Source organism: Polistes fuscatus, unplaced genomic scaffold, assembly GCF_010416935.1.
Source record: "Polistes fuscatus isolate 324 unplaced genomic scaffold, CU_Pfus_HIC Scaffold18, whole genome shotgun sequence".
In the NCBI taxonomy this organism is placed as follows: Eukaryota; Metazoa; Arthropoda; class Insecta; order Hymenoptera; family Vespidae; genus Polistes; species Polistes fuscatus.
Window position 1 is genome coordinate 3,180,351 of NW_025113086.1, and position 15,944 is coordinate 3,196,294.

Genomic DNA, 15,944 nt, shown 5'->3' on the forward strand with positions numbered 1-15,944 from the left:
CCTCCTCTTCCTCCTCGTGTTCCTCATCTTTTTATTCTTTTCAACGTTGAAAAGAAATTTCACGAAGCAAATAAATATAGGAGTAAACCTTAGTAGTGGTATTATTTCTTCGTTTATACTAAGCGTATAAAGAATGATAACAAAACTGACCGAATTTTTCAGGATACGTGTATATATACATATATCTATGTTTCTTTTACCATTTACCTTTCCTCCCCCCCCCACCTCCCCAATAGTCTCTTTCTCTTTCTATTTTAAATTTCGCGTTATCCTTTTCGGTGTTTCCGTTACAGTTTTCTGTCAAAGCTTTCCGATCTTTCAAAGGGTGAACAGAGATAGATAGATAGATAGATAGATAGATAGATAAATATAGAACAACATTGAGTGTGGTAGGTGGCAGGGTGAAAGGGAGACTGGGAGGGTGGGTGGTGGTTTGAGGTGGATGGGTTTATACACGAATGCAACATACATCGTCTCTTTTATTCCCCCCTTTTCATTTTCAGTATCAATTACAGCGTACTTTTACCGGTTTCCAGTTACAATCTCCCTTTTCTTCCCTTTCGTTTGTATTACTGATACGCTTCTAATGGACTATGTGCATCCTACCTATCACCGTCACGATGCTCGCAAAATTGGAAATCGTTTCCCATGGGTCATGATGAATTCTGAAGAACTTTTTAATCAAAAATCCTATATATAGTATGGGTATATATATATATATATATATATATATGTAAAAATAAAATTAAACAAAAGGGTAAAAAAAAAAAAAGATAAACTAACGATTGAAATTCAATCATCTTTTTTTCTCTAATCGTTCGACTACTCCTATTTTAAATCTATTAATTAGTATTTGTTACACGAATTTATTTTCTATTAAAATAATTGCATAATATTGAAATGCAATTCTATAAAGTGGGTATATGTATATATATGTAAAAATAAAATTAAACAAAAGGGTAAAAAAAAAAAAAGATAAACTAACGATTGAAATTCAATCATCTTTTTTTTCTCTAATCGTTCGACTACTCCTATTTTAAATCTATTAATTAGTATTTGTTACACGAATTAATTTTCTATTAAGATAATTGCATAATATTGAAATGCAAGTCTATAAAGAAAAACAAAATGTAATTTTCCTTTAACGTTTCATTAACAAAAAAGCAGGACACGATATCGAATTATCAACAAAAAAACTTGTAATTCTTTCTCGTTTCGAACCGATCGATATACGTCTTACTTTACTTACAACGATATGCATCTGTGTGTGTGTGTGTGTGTGTGTGTGTACGTATTTTTAATGTAGAAAAGAAATTAGAAAGCCCGATATGAAAAGTAACGAAAAGTGATGAGAAGAATGAGATAATAAAGAAGAAAACGAGAAAAAGAAGATCAAGAGAGAATAGTTGGGAAAGAAGGTCGTGTTCCAAATTATCACCAACACCACCACCACCACCACCACCACCCCTCAGGGGGGTTTATTTGTCCGCTTGGGACTCGTGAGCAGAAAGATAAACGTGTGCCGCGTTTTTTATTCGAAAATAAAAAGACAACTCGTCTCTGAGTTTGCATACATTTATATAAACGTGTGTATATGTGTGTGTGATTGAGCGAAAAGTTGGATAACGGTGGGTTATTCTTTCGTTATTCTAACGTTCCTCTCTTCATTTTCATTTATTAATTATACTTATTCTTCTTTCGTTTTTAGATTCGTTAAGATTTGAATACAATTTCGTATGTAAAATTAAACAGGTTGGGGGGGGGAGTATTGAATATATAATTCGAGAAGTATCGTAAGAGAAGACGTTTAAATATTGTGTTATCGATAAACCACTTTGTGGAAATCATCGATTGATTCTGCTTTTATTAAAAAATAAATTGATGTGCTATATGGAATACCGATCGTTCAAATATTTCTCTTATTAATATAATATTTTAGGTATATCGGTTGAAAAACGTTATTTCAAATTTTTAATTGTGCATAAATTATCGAGAAATTTTTATTACCATTAGAACAAAAAAACAAAAAAAAAAGAATATTAATCTTCGATCGTATAATAATCGAATAGAAAATAGATTTGATCATTTTCAAAGGGGGTGGTGAACGCGTTTATGGCGAACAATTCTTCGATATTTAGATAATATATACCTGTGTATGATAATAAAAAATTGAATAGAAAAAAAATAGAGATAGATAGATAGATAAAGAGATAGAAATAACACGTGTCCCAGATTTCTAAGCTATCAGAATTTTCGTTTGTACAAAGCTAGAGAGACGACCATTCTCGCGTCGATGTTTTCATCGCGTGCCGAAGGAAAAATGCGCAAGGTTTTTTCGTTGTTCGTTTCTGAGCCCTTCTCTCTCTCTCTCTTCGTGAAAATAGAAACAAAAATTCGGTCCATTTGGGGAAAAAGGGATGTAGAGTAATATAAAAAGAAAAAGAAAAAACACACGAAAAAAACAAGGAAAGAAAATGAAACAGACACGAAACGTTAGTTTTTTGAGGAATCTCGTTAATATCAACGTCGATCTACGAATTTTCTATGAGATTTATGGCGGTTAATGACGCGTTATTTAAATTATCGATAAAATTCAAATAAGTTTAGTTTTCATGCATACATAGATATACGGTTTAACTTTTTAATTGTCTCGTTGATTTAAATTTTAAACAATTTATTTTATTCCTAGTCGTCGTATTTCTAATATTTTTCTTCTCAACGACATAATTCATCCTCCCGTATTATATTTCAATTTTTCAGATAGCATATAATCGTTGAAATAACGTTTTACGATTGTTACGATATCGATCGATAATTTTTATCGATTTTTTACCAATGCGAGTTGAAAAGTCTTGAGCCTAACATCAAGTGGGTTGAAAAGTTCTGAGCCAAACAAGTTGAACGGTTGAAAAGTTCTGAGCCTAACGTTATGGAAAAAAAATCATAGAACGATAATAAAATAAAAATTCTATTGAATCGTAGGAAATTTCTATTATCGTCTGAAACTTGAAATATGTAATGTTACAATTACACGTGTAAAAAAAAACTTCCCCTCGTATAATATTTTGTCTAAAAAATAATCAAATATCAGATATCTTACTGCTTGCATAATGAATATAATTAATTACAATTGTAAGAACAGTATAGAATTTAAGTAGAAAAAAAAAACAATCGGTATTCCGTTACACCTTGTCAACGAGAAAAGAAAGGTGTCCTTGAAAAAGAAACGGAAGCGGAAACGGAAAGGTAAGTGCAAAGAATCGGTCTTTCGTGGATTACTCGCGGATGTGAAGTGAAGGAAACACGTAGTTAGTTTTAAAGGATCTATCCTAGACGGAAACGAGCGTAATCGTTCGTCTGTGTACGTGTGTGTGTGTGTGTGTGAAAGAGAAAGATAGAAAGGTTACTTGATCGTATAGGCGTAGATACTATTACAAATCCTGAGTAACATAGATGGTTCCTCTTTATTGGCCATGAACGAGAGAAAGCAGATGAGAGAGTGGGTGGGAGGAAGGGTGGGAGGAAGGGTGGGGTTGTTCCTGTGAAGAGAGGAAGAAGAGAGTGAGAGAGAAGGGATGATAGGGAGGAAATAAATCTCGAAACAGGAACAACCTCACGGCACCACCACCAACTCGTCCTTTGATTCGATCGGCCCTTTGACGTTCTCTGCTCATCTCTCTCTCTCTTTCGTCCCTTTCAAGGAAGGAAACGTTGCTATAGGTCCGATTCCCTGAATTTACCCTTTGGAAAATATCTTACTTCAAGGAGGTAGTTCTATCACGCTTATCAAGCTTTCGCTTTATCAAATTTCTATAAAGGAATTTAATTATCTTCTAATTAAAAGGGATTATTCGTTAAAAGGAAAGGGAAAAAAAAAGAAGAAAAGAAAGATAGAAAGAAAGGAAAACAAAACAAAAAAAATATTGTAAAGTAACCGTAATAAAATTTTATCGTCAAATTGAACGATTATGTATTTACGTAATAATTAAGTTGTTCCATTAAGTGTATTCATTAATTTCTTTTCATATAAATTGTGGTTTAATCAGAGTTTTTCTTAACAATTCGATATAAAAACGATAGACAATTATTATTATTAACGTGTACAGAATATTAGAAGATGGAACGTTGATTTTATTTAATTCAAAATCCGATCACATTTGATTCCTAAACGTCGTCTCAAGTTTATTATTTAAAAAAAAAGAAAAAACATCTGATCGACTAAAAAAAGAAAATCGATTGGACGTTGTCGAGTGTCTCGAACAGCTGATATGCGAATGGAATGATCGATTTTCGAACTTTCGACACAGATTTCGACGAAAATTTCACATCGTTCCTGTTTCATTTAATTTGACCGCGTAAATTTTTTACGATAATAAACATATATACACACACACACACACATACATACGAATAGACAGAAACGAAATTGGAAGTTGAAATCGAAAGCTCTTCTCTTGTTAACCACTAATTGACACTTTCCCAATTAAAGAAGGAATTAAGAGAAGAGAATCATTATGTAGAGGGGGCAAAGGGGGGCAAAGGGGGGGGGCTGGCTCTTATCCGTTGCATTTATTAATTAATTGCTTGCTTGCTCGAGTAACAATTATTTTCATTTAACAATTAGACGAACGGACAAATGAACTGGTGAAAATAATTATCTAATAGGATATATTTTATAATTGGTACAATGATTCTCTATAATATTATAATATTATTTGAATATATATCAGTGATCAACGTTATAAATAGTGATTAAATAGTGATTAGTGTGTCATCATTATTTTCATTTAACAATTAAACGAATAGACACAAATGAACAGGTGAATTATCTCATAAAATATTTTCTATTAATACGCAATTATTGTGTCTATAATATTATATTATTTAAATATCAATAATAAATGTTCTAAATAGGTATTGGATAAAAAAAATCTTATTTTATAAGAGACAATTAAATTTTGTTATAATATTTTATAATAAGATTTGATTTGACACAATTATTGTGTCTATAATATTATATTAAATTATAATTAATAATTATAAATTATTTAATATAATTATATAAATTATATTAAATATCAGTAATAAACGTTTGAAATAGGTATTGAATAAAAAATCTTATTTTATAAGAAATATAATATATTTTATAATATATCTATTAGAATAAGATTTGATTTGAATTTAACAATAATAATACTATTGTGCAATTATTTGTTAACTGTTAATGATTAAAAAAAAAAAAAAGGATAAAAAATATGACGGGTAAAACTAAGGGAAAAGATAAATAATAAGATGCAAATTTATGTGATTAGAGTTTTAGTTTATTTAAGAATGATCTTTTCTATCTGCAAGATACGAGGGTACGTTCGCAGTTCATTGGCAAGCACTTTGCAGGTAAGCTCGTATTTCTTCGAGTATATCACTTTATCTCAAGCTTTCTCTCTCTCTCTCTCTCACACACACACACACATAGACATTTTCTCGCACCCTTTCTTTCACTCTCGTTGTCGCGAACTCGTGGGTGTGATGGTGGAAGGAAGGTGGTTGGAAGAGAAAGCGCGTAAGTGCCTCGTCGTGTTCTCCGTGATATTTTAGGTTTCCGGTTTAACGTTGCTCACCGTTTCGATGCCTCAGGGAAAAATGTTTCAGAAGGTCGAACGTCTACTTCACCTAAGATCCTCATCGAATCTTATTTTTTTTTCTTCTTCTTCTTCTTTCTTTTCTTTTCTTTTTATCCGTTTCTTTCTCTCTGACGTTATTTTCTCGTCTTAAGTATAAAAGAAATAACATTGAGAAAAATATATAAATGATTTATAATTAATAAATATTAGAAACAATATAAAATATTGATATTAAATCAATTTAATTTCAATAAAATTAACAAATAATTTAAATAATAAATAATATACGATACAATATATATATAAATATATATTTTATATTATATACTCGAGTTGATAAGATTAATTAATTTCCATTCTACCCTATAGATAATATAGATAATATAAATAAAAACAATAAAAAATATTGATATTAAATATATTTAATTTCAATGAAATTAACAAATAATTACAAATAATAAATAATACATGATACAATATATATAAATGTATATTTTATATATTATATACTCGAGTTGACAAGATTAATTAATTTCCATTCTCCCCTATAGATAATATAAATAAATATCGCAAATTGGATAGGGAAAATGTTCATTTGTTTAGCAAACGAGTCGAGTGATCGTTCCAGTAGAGAAATTAGGCTAGCGAATAAGACGTGTTGGTGGAATTCGATAAATAGAAGGATGAGAATGAATAAGAGAAGATGTAGGAAGAGATAGAGGTGTAGGAGGAGGAGGTGTAGGAGAAGGAGGAAGGTTGAAGCTAACATAACAAGGTACCTCGTTCATTCTGAACGTAGATTTGCGAATTTCACCGTCTTGTGTTTTCCTTCTCCTACACTTGGAACAATAATCAAGGGGTTTCGGTGTGTGTAGACCCTTTAGACGAAACGCACCAGCTAGCAGAAGACGACGACGACTACGACGTTCTCCTTTCAAAGCTTATATTAGAACATGAGGTTGTCCTTGGAAAGGGTTCTCCTAGTTCCTCGTACGAGACAAGGAACAGCACCGTTAAGAGCTTAATTCGGTCCTGGTTAAAGGATGTAAACCGCTTAAGGTTTACCGCAAGCTTCGAGAGGACCTGGCTATTTACCGGCTATGCTTTATACTTTCTCCACCAATTAGCATATCGTTTTCCAAACCTTTATTCTCATCCTCATTTTAATCCTAAATCAATTTTCTTACACATTTTTCTTTTTACTATTTTCTTTAATATTTCTCCTAACGTCGGATTTTTATTCAATTATTCTATCAATTCTATAATAAAGTGTGTCTATTTATTTATTAAATGATTAATATTATTGTTGTATCACATTTAGAATAATTTTTAAGTAGTACGATACGCGAATAAATCATCGAAAATTTATTATTCTTACTCTTCCAATTTCAAAGTTGTTTCAACGCTTCTCTCACTTTGAATTCATTGTTAAATCAATGTGTGAGAATATTATCTTCGTTATTGTATTGAATTTTTCTACGAATCGTTCTTACAATTTATATATCTAATTTAGAAAATGTTTGTTTAAAAATATTTTGTTTAAGTATTCCTCCCTCCCCCTTCGTCCTATCTCGAAGGAAAATTTTTTTAAGTAATTATAAAACTTAAAAAGATTCGACGATTCGTGAAATAAATAGTTGTAATAGTAGTAGTAGTAGTGGTAGTAGAAAAAGTAATGCTTTTTAGAGCTTTCAAGAGAAAAAGATAGAGAGATTTTTCCAGTGGTTTTCTTTAACAAGCGCGTTGACATTTTTAGGTAGAAAGTTTACCCTGCAGTTTTCTTAACTACGGGCTTCTTCTTCTAAGCAGAGTACTCTACTCGAATATAGTTATCCTACTTTTTGAGATTTGGTTCTTTTCGAAAAGTGTACTACGCAGCTTAGTCATGTTTGATCTTTTTGACAACAAAATAAAAAGAGACATCTTTCATGGATTTCACGATTCGAATTGCATTAGATTTCCAATAAAATATTTGACCATGCAACGAAACAAACCAAGCTTCCATTTTTATGCTCGAACGAATTCGAAAATTTGAAAAATATTCGTTCGTCCCACCCCCAACCCCCCACCTTCGATTGTTACGTCTATCGTTAAAGAAAATAAAAAGAAAAAAACTCTCCTTGAAGGAAAAGGAAAAGGAGAAATGATAAAAGATAAATAAATGAAATAATAAAAAGAAGGAGGAGGAGGAGGAGGGAAGGGAAGGGGGTTGAGTATAAAAAAAAAGGAAGAAAAAAATAAGATTGAATTGTTCAATCGATTTCTGCAAGAAAACCGGATTGAGGCGTTGGAAATTTATTGGAACGTCGATATTGGATTTCGTAGATTCCTTTTTATTTCCTCTCTTTGTCCGATAATAACGACGAAAGAAAAATCCAGACGGGCTAATGTTCCAAGAGAAAAGGGAAACGTATAAATGGCTAAATCTATGGAATCATCGCTAGCGTCTGCGGTTTTTATTTGTAGCTAAAAGAAAAAAGAAAAAAAGAGGAATAAAAGGAAGTGGAAAGAAGACATCGAGCTTTTATAAAGTAAGAAAGTTCACGGAATACCGGAGAAACGATTTAGCTTGCAGAAAATCTACACACACACACACACACGCACACATATGTATAAGTATATGTGTGGAACGTGAGACAAAGTGCGCTTGAAAAATATAAAAAAAAAAAAAAGGAGACGTGCCTTTAGCCACGTCGTTAACCCTCCGTACTGCTAAAATATTTCAACGTTATTTTTTGAAAGGTACTCCATGACGTATTTCAAACCGTTTCGTAATTTTATTCATTATTATTTATCCTTCGGAGTACTATTTTGTATTTTTTTTTTTTTGTTAAAGTAAAAAATTCTTTAAAATCGTACAATCAACTCATTCATTTTACGTTTCTTTTTTTTTTCTTTTGTAAAAGTTTATATTATATAACACGCGTGATACATCAACGATTGATTCTTTATACGCGTGTTAGGTGAAATAAACATTTGATTATGTTTATTATCGCTCGGTGAACACGTGTACACGTGAAAAAACAGTTTGGAATTAACTGGTAAGGTGAGTGGGTGGGGACAAGTAGGTGACTCATACATAGACCGTCATATCTTTGCAAGTAGTATGAAAAAAGAATGAGAGAGAAGAAGATTTATCTCGTATTATCGAAATCGAAATAAGCTGGTAACGTTTTTGATAGCAACATTATTCCCCCATACTATTTTTCACTTTATTTCTTTTTCCATCAACGATGAATCGATAAACTCGTAAAATATTTCTTCGAGATGGGTCAGAGTTTCTCCTCTATAAAATCTCAATTCACCAAAAGTTCGAGTTAATGCGACGGAACAACAAACTACTGCCATTACTACTACCACTACTACTACTACTACTATTACAACGATGTCATCATCATCATCGAAGCTTCAAGAATCGAAATAAAATGGTAATGGGTGTTACATGAGAAAACTACCAGAAAAAAATCAAATAATAAAATGAAAAAAACACAAAAATATCACCATTGGTTACGGTAAACTCGATGGAAATGTAAAAGAAGGAAATCAAAGTTTGACAATTTGTGTGTCGGCGAATAGAAAAAGAAGAACAAAGGGTTCAGAGGGGGAACAAGGGGAAGAGGGGGAAAAAGGTAATTGTAGAGTGTCTTATTAATATTTTATTGATATTTTTCTTTTTCTTAAATGAAGTTTTTTTTTCTTTATCTCTCTTTGTAGAATTTATTTCTTCTCGTTTGCTAATCTTTCTATATTTTTGTCTCTTAGGTAAAAAGCTAATAAAACTGACAAAGATTATTCCTGGCATAAGAAGAAGAAGAAAACTGAGAATAAGAAGGAAACACAGAGAAATTTACTTTTGTAATATGGGACCCATTTCTATCTTCTTCTAAGGTTTCCTGATACTAGGAGGATAATCATAAGATATTCAATGGATCAACACGCACAATGGATCGACCACATTAGTTTAAGAACAACGTACAACGTTTTTTTAATTAATTATTATAAATTATATGTTATTTATCTTAAAAATCAGATCTACATTAAAGAAATGTAAAAGAAACTTTCTGTACAAGATTGAAATTTACAAAATATACTTAAATTAAATCAAATAATTTGTTGAATTATTTATTCCTAACATTAACAATTCCTAAATCCTTTTTCCTAAGAAATGAAGATATTTAAAGAACTTAAAAGTATGATTTAAAAAATATAAAAAAAGGATGGCGCGTGCCACTTCCTCGCACATTATGTGATCCTGTTACAAAATTAAATTTTCGACAAAATTTTAAAGTTTCCTCGAAAATTGAGAATGTTAACAGGATCACATGATGTGCGAGGAGGTATCTCGATTTCGGACTTTTCCAAGAAATGACGTCATCTGAAATTCCAAGAAATGACGTCATTTCCAAGAATTTCGGATTTTTCCAAGAAATGACGTCATTTCCAAGAATTTCGGACTTTCCGAGAAATGACGTCATTTCCAAGAATTTCCGAAATTCCAAGAAATGACGTCATCAAGAATACCTCCTCGCACATCATGTTATCCTGGTAACAATCTAAATTTTCGAGGAAACTTTAAAATTTTGTCGAAAAATTAATTTTGTAACAGGATCACATGATGTGCGAGGAGGTATTCTTGATGACGTCATTTCCAAGAATTTCGGACTTTCCGAGAAATGACGTCATTTCCAAGAATTTCCGAAATTCCAAGAAATGACGTCATCAAGAATACCTCCTCGCACATCATGTTATCCTGGTAACAATCTAAATTTTCGAGGAAACTTTAAAATTTTGTCGAAAAATTAATTTTGTAACAGGATCACATGATGTGCGAGGAGGTATTCTTGATGACGTCATTTCCAAGAATTTCGGACTTTCCGAGAAATGACGTCATTTCCAAGAATTTCCGAAATTCCAAGAAATGACGTCATCAAGAATACCTCCTCGCACATCATGTTATCCTGGTAACAATCTAAATTTTCGAGGAAACTTTAAAATTTTGTCGAAAAATTAATTTTGTAACAGGATCACATGATGTGCGAGGAGGTATTCTTGATGACGTCATTTCTTGGAATTTCGGAAATTCTTGGAAATGACGTCATTTCTCGGAAAGTCCGAAATTCTTGGAAATGACGTCATTTCTTGGAAAAATCCGAAATTCTTGGAAATGACGTCATTTCTTGGAATTTCAGATGACGTCATTTCTTGGAAAAGTCCGAAATCGAGATACCTCCTCGCACATCATGTGATCCTGTTAACATTCTCAATTTTCGAGGAAACTTTAAAATTTTGTCGAAAATTTTATTTTGTAACAGGATCACATGATGTGCGAGGAGGTATTCTTAATGACGTCATTTCTTGGAATTTCTGAAATTCTTGGAAATGACGTCATTTCTTGGAAAAATCTGAAATTCTTGGAAATGACGTCATTTCTTGGAAAAATCCGGAATTCTTGGAAATGACGTCATTTCTTGGAATTTCAGATGACGTCATTTCTTGGAAAAGTCCGAAATCGAGATACCTCCTCGCACATCATGTGATCCTGTTAACAATCTCAATTTTCGAGAAAACTTTGAAATTTTGTCGAAAAATTAATTTTGTAACAGGATCACATGATGTGCGAGGAGGTATTCTTGATGACGTCATTTCTTGGAATTTCGGAAATTCTTGGAAATGACGTCATTTCTCGGAAAGTCCGAAATTCTTGGAAATGACGTCATTTCTTGGAAAAATCCGAAATTCTTGGAAATGACGTCATTTCTTGGAATTTCAGATGACGTCATTTCTTGGAAAAGTCCGAAATCGAGATACCTCCTCGCACATCATGTGATCCTGTTAACATTCTCAATTTTCGAGAAAACTTTAAAATTTTGTCGAAAAATTAATTTTGTAACAGGATCACATGATGTGCGAGGAGGTATTCTTGATGACGTCATTTCTTGGAATTTCGGAAATTCTTGGAAATGACGTCATTTCTCGGAAAGTCCGAAATTCTTGGAAATGACGTCATTTCTTGGAAAAATCCGAAATTCTTGGAAATGACGTCATTTCTTGGAATTTCAGATGACGTCATTTCTTGGAAAAGTCCGAAATCGAGATACCTCCTCGCACATCATGTGATCCTGTTAACAATCTCAATTTTCAAGAAAACTTTAGAATTTTGTCGAAAATTTAATTTTGTAACAGGATCACATGATGTGCGAGGAGGTATTCTTGATGACGTCATTTCTTGGAATTTCGGAAATTCTTGGAAATGACGTCATTTCTTGGAAAATCCGAAATTCTTGGAAATGACGTCATTTCTTGGAATTTCAGATGACGTCATTTCTTGGAAAAGTCCGAAATCGAGATACCTCCTCGCACATCATGTGATCCTGTTAACAATCTCAATTTTCAAGAAAACTTTAGAATTTTGTCGAAAATTGAATTTTGTAACAGGATCACATGATGTGCGAGGAGGTATTCTTGATGACGTCATTTCTTGGAATTTCCGAAATTCCAAGAAATGACGTCATTTCTTGGAAAAATCCGAAATTCTTGGAAAAGTCCGAAATTCTTGGAAATGACGTCATTTCTTGGAATTTCAGATGACGTCATTTCTCGGAAAAGTCCGAAATCGAGATACCTCCTCGCACATCATGTTATCCTGTTAACAATCTCAATTTTCGAGAAAACTTTGAAATTTTGTCGGGAAAACTTTGAAATTTTGTCGAAAAATAAATTTTGTAACAGGATCACATGATGTGCGAGGAGGTATTCTCGATGACGTCATTTCTTGGAATTTCGGAAATTCTTGGAAATGACGTCATTTCTCGGAAAGTCCGAAATTCTTGGAAATGACGTCATTTCTTGGAAAAATCCGAAATTCTTGGAAATGACGTCATTTCTTGGAATTTCAGATGACGTCATTTCTTGGAAAAGTCCGAAATCGAGATACCTCCTCGCACATCATGTGATCCTGTTAACATTCTCAATTTTCGAGGAAACTTTAAAATTTTGTCGAAAATTTAATTTTGTAACAGGATCACATAATGTGCGAGGAAGTGGCACGCGCCATCCTTTTTTTATATTTTTTAAATCATACTTTTAAGTTCTTTAAATATCTTCATTTCTTAGGAAAAAGGATTTAGGAATTGTTAATGTTAGGAATAAATAATTCAACAAATTATTTGATTTAATTTAAGTATATTTTGTAAATTTCAATCTTGTACAGAAAGTTTCTTTTACATTTCTTTAATGTAGATCTGATTTTTAAGATAAATAACATATAATTTATAATAATTAATTAATAAAACATTGTACGTTGTTCTTAAACTGATGTCGTTGATCCATTGTGTGTGTTGATCCATTGAATGTCTTATGATTATCCTCCTAGTATCAGGAAACCTTAGAAGAAGATAGAAATGGGTCCCATATTACAAAAGTAAATTTCTCTGTGTTTCCTTCTTATTCTCAGTTTTCTTCTTCTTCTTATGCCAGGAATAATCTTTGTCAGTTTTATTAGCTTTTTTCCTAAGAGAGAACAATATAGAAAGATTAGTAAACGAGAAGAAATAAATGCTACAAAGAGAGATAAAGAATAAAAAACTTTATTCCATTCGATTCAGCGTCGTCGACTTACCCTTAGATCAGTTTCCTCCTTTCTACCCCCAATTTATGGTGTCTGACTCTATTTCAATGGACTACTCGTTCGTAACCGAGTTGTAAATATCTCGAAGGAAATTTCAACCCTTCTTTTCTTTCTTTTCCTTTTTCTTTTTACATGCACGGTGCACTGGGCTTCTAGGTTAATGCATTTTAGGTGCCTCCGCCGTTTACCTTACGCGTCCAAGTTTACTTTACTTTTGGTGTTACGTTTTTTTTACACACCACAGAACAAAAAAGAAAATAAGAAAAAATATACGTGTAACTATAAATATAGTCCAGTTTCATCCCTTCTTCTTCTTCTTCTTCTTCTTCTTCTTCTTCTTTCTCTTAGTCTATTTTTATTTGATATTTTTGTATATTTATTTTTTCGTTACCAGTTGAAAATCACGTAATGTATCGCTGCGTCTGGTGTTTTATACCGGATAGAAAAGGTAAAGGAAATAAATCCTAAGTAAGTTTGTATATCGTTAGTTTCGAGTAAATGTTATTAAAAAGAAAACTTGTACGGAGGATGTAAATGGGTGGTAAAAGAAAGAGGTAGGCTAATATTTCGAATATAACATAGAAACGAAAGCAAATTAAGCGAGCCTTATTTTTGGTTTTCAAATCAATAAAAGAAAAGTAAGGATTGAACAAAATATTTGATCGACGATGATAAAGAAATTCTTGTTAAATGCCATTTAGAATTTTGCAAATACTTCAAAATAAAAGAAAAGACGAAAAAAAGTAGTAATAGAATAGCGAACGATTAAAAAATGCAAATAAATATTTAAATTGTTCTTTAATAAACGCGAGGAGAAAAAAGAAGAAGAAAAAAAAAATAAAACAAAAGATTATTTATAGAAGAAAACGAGATTTGTCCGGGGCTCCTGTTTAATCAGAGTACACACAAAAGAATCAGAAAAGAAAATGTCGAGAGATTCGACAAAGCCTTTAAACTATATAGAAAGAGAAAGAGAAAAAGAAAGTAGAAAAAAAAAAATAGGAATAAGTTAGGTGAGAGAAAGAGTAGGAAGGAAGGAAGGAAGGCCAGTGGGTGCATTTTCATGCTATTATCTCGCAAATGAAGAACCCTATCCGAACTTAATTAAAATGCAATTACAGGGAACTTCTTACCAACTATTTCCAGACTTAAGTCCCCATCGAATGGAAACGCAACGAATGGATGGATTAGATTAATCCAACTAGTATTGGTAATGGTGGTAGTGGGGAAGATGATGGTGCTGGTTCTGATGGTGATGGTGCTAGTTCTGATGGTGGTGGTAGTGGTGGGGATTTATTCTTAAGAAAAAATCTATTTATCGAGTAAGATAGAAAAATAATGAGAAGGAATTAGAGAAGATAAGAAGAAGGATTTTATTTTCTTTTATGAGTTTCGCGTCAAAATCGTTAAAGAATAGAAAAACGGGATGGGGAAAAAAAAAGAGTGGGAGATATTAACCATCTCTGCATGGGGGGAGGAGAAGAAGGGGGAAGGGGAGGCAGTTTTTATCGTAACGTTTATTATCCACTCGTTTGAACGCTCGATTCGCGCGTACGTAAAAAGAAATAGGCTGAAAATAGATAAGTAAAAAAAAGAATTATTCGTCGTTTTGTTCGATAAACGTTTAGCGTGAATTCGTTCTTTCCTTTTTTATTTCGTTTCTACCTTATGGTGGGTTCTTTCGATATTCGCAAAAGGTTCAGAGAAAATTCGAGAACAAATGAATGAAATGAAATGAAATGAAATGAAAGAAAGAAAGAAATAACCAACGTTTGTGTATATAAATATATGTGTGTGTGTGTGTGTGTATGCGTGCGCGTATGTGTGTGTGAGAGAGAAAGAAAAAGAAATTAAGAAGAAAAGAAGTCACGGCGAGTTAATTCGCAGGCAAATTAAGAGCCTGCGAAAACTCAAAATAGGCGAACTCTGAGAGAAAGAAATGGAAGGAAGAGAAGAGAAAGAGAGAGAGAGAGAGAGAGAGAGAGAGAGAAAACAGAACGTCAGAGGGAATATGCAGTTGGATGAAAGAATTCTAGTAGAAAAACTTTTCAATTTCGTCGACTCGGAGAATTAAAATGGCTTGCAGTCTTCCTACACCCCCCCTCTTCCTCACCTGCACCCTCCCCCCCACCTACACCTCCTGTCCCCTTTAACCCTTCTTCTCTCCTCTTCTTTCTCTCTTCTTCACCCATCAGAAATCCCATCGTCTTTGTTCTTCAACCGTTGTTGATGACGACGAGAATATAAACGGGGTTGTTGGTGGTGGTGGTTTCGTTTAGAAAACTAATTTCTCGTTAGATTTGTCAACCGGAAATTCAGATCTTTCTTATTCTTTTCCTTCTTCTCTTTTTCTTTTTTCTTTTTTATTTTTTTTTTTTATTTCAAGAATATATCTCAACGAAATTACGCGGGAATTATCATCCATTTGACTCGTTCAATATTGTATAATTTTTATTACACGTTATTATTCGTGAAATTATTTTTTCCGTCGTATCAGTTCTTCCATGGGGGATTATTTTTTCTTCTTCTTCTTCTTCTTCTTCTTTTGGATTAATTATCGACATTGTTTTATCATTTAAATTTACATTTTAAGATAACAAAGATTAATTAAGAATCTTACTAAAAAAAAAAATAATAAAAATAAAATGGAAGCATTTATTTCGTTTTCTTTCTCCTTCTTTCGTCCAATTTTTCAT

At 32.4% G+C, this 15,944-nt stretch overlaps 1 protein-coding gene and 1 long non-coding RNA gene across 3 annotated transcripts in view; both read right to left on the reverse strand.

The window, feature by feature from the left end:
• The window catches only part of LOC122515501 (neural cell adhesion molecule 1), a 192,213-nt gene that overhangs the window by 152,552 nt on the left and 23,717 nt on the right, over nt 1-15,944 (reverse strand). The window lies entirely within an intron of this gene.
• Nucleotides 13,075-13,963, reverse strand: LOC122515502. The gene is made up of 2 exons (XR_006303286.1): nt 13,240-13,963; nt 13,075-13,130 (listed from the first exon to the last, which is right to left on the reverse strand). It is a non-coding gene; the product is annotated as an uncharacterized LOC122515502 (long non-coding RNA).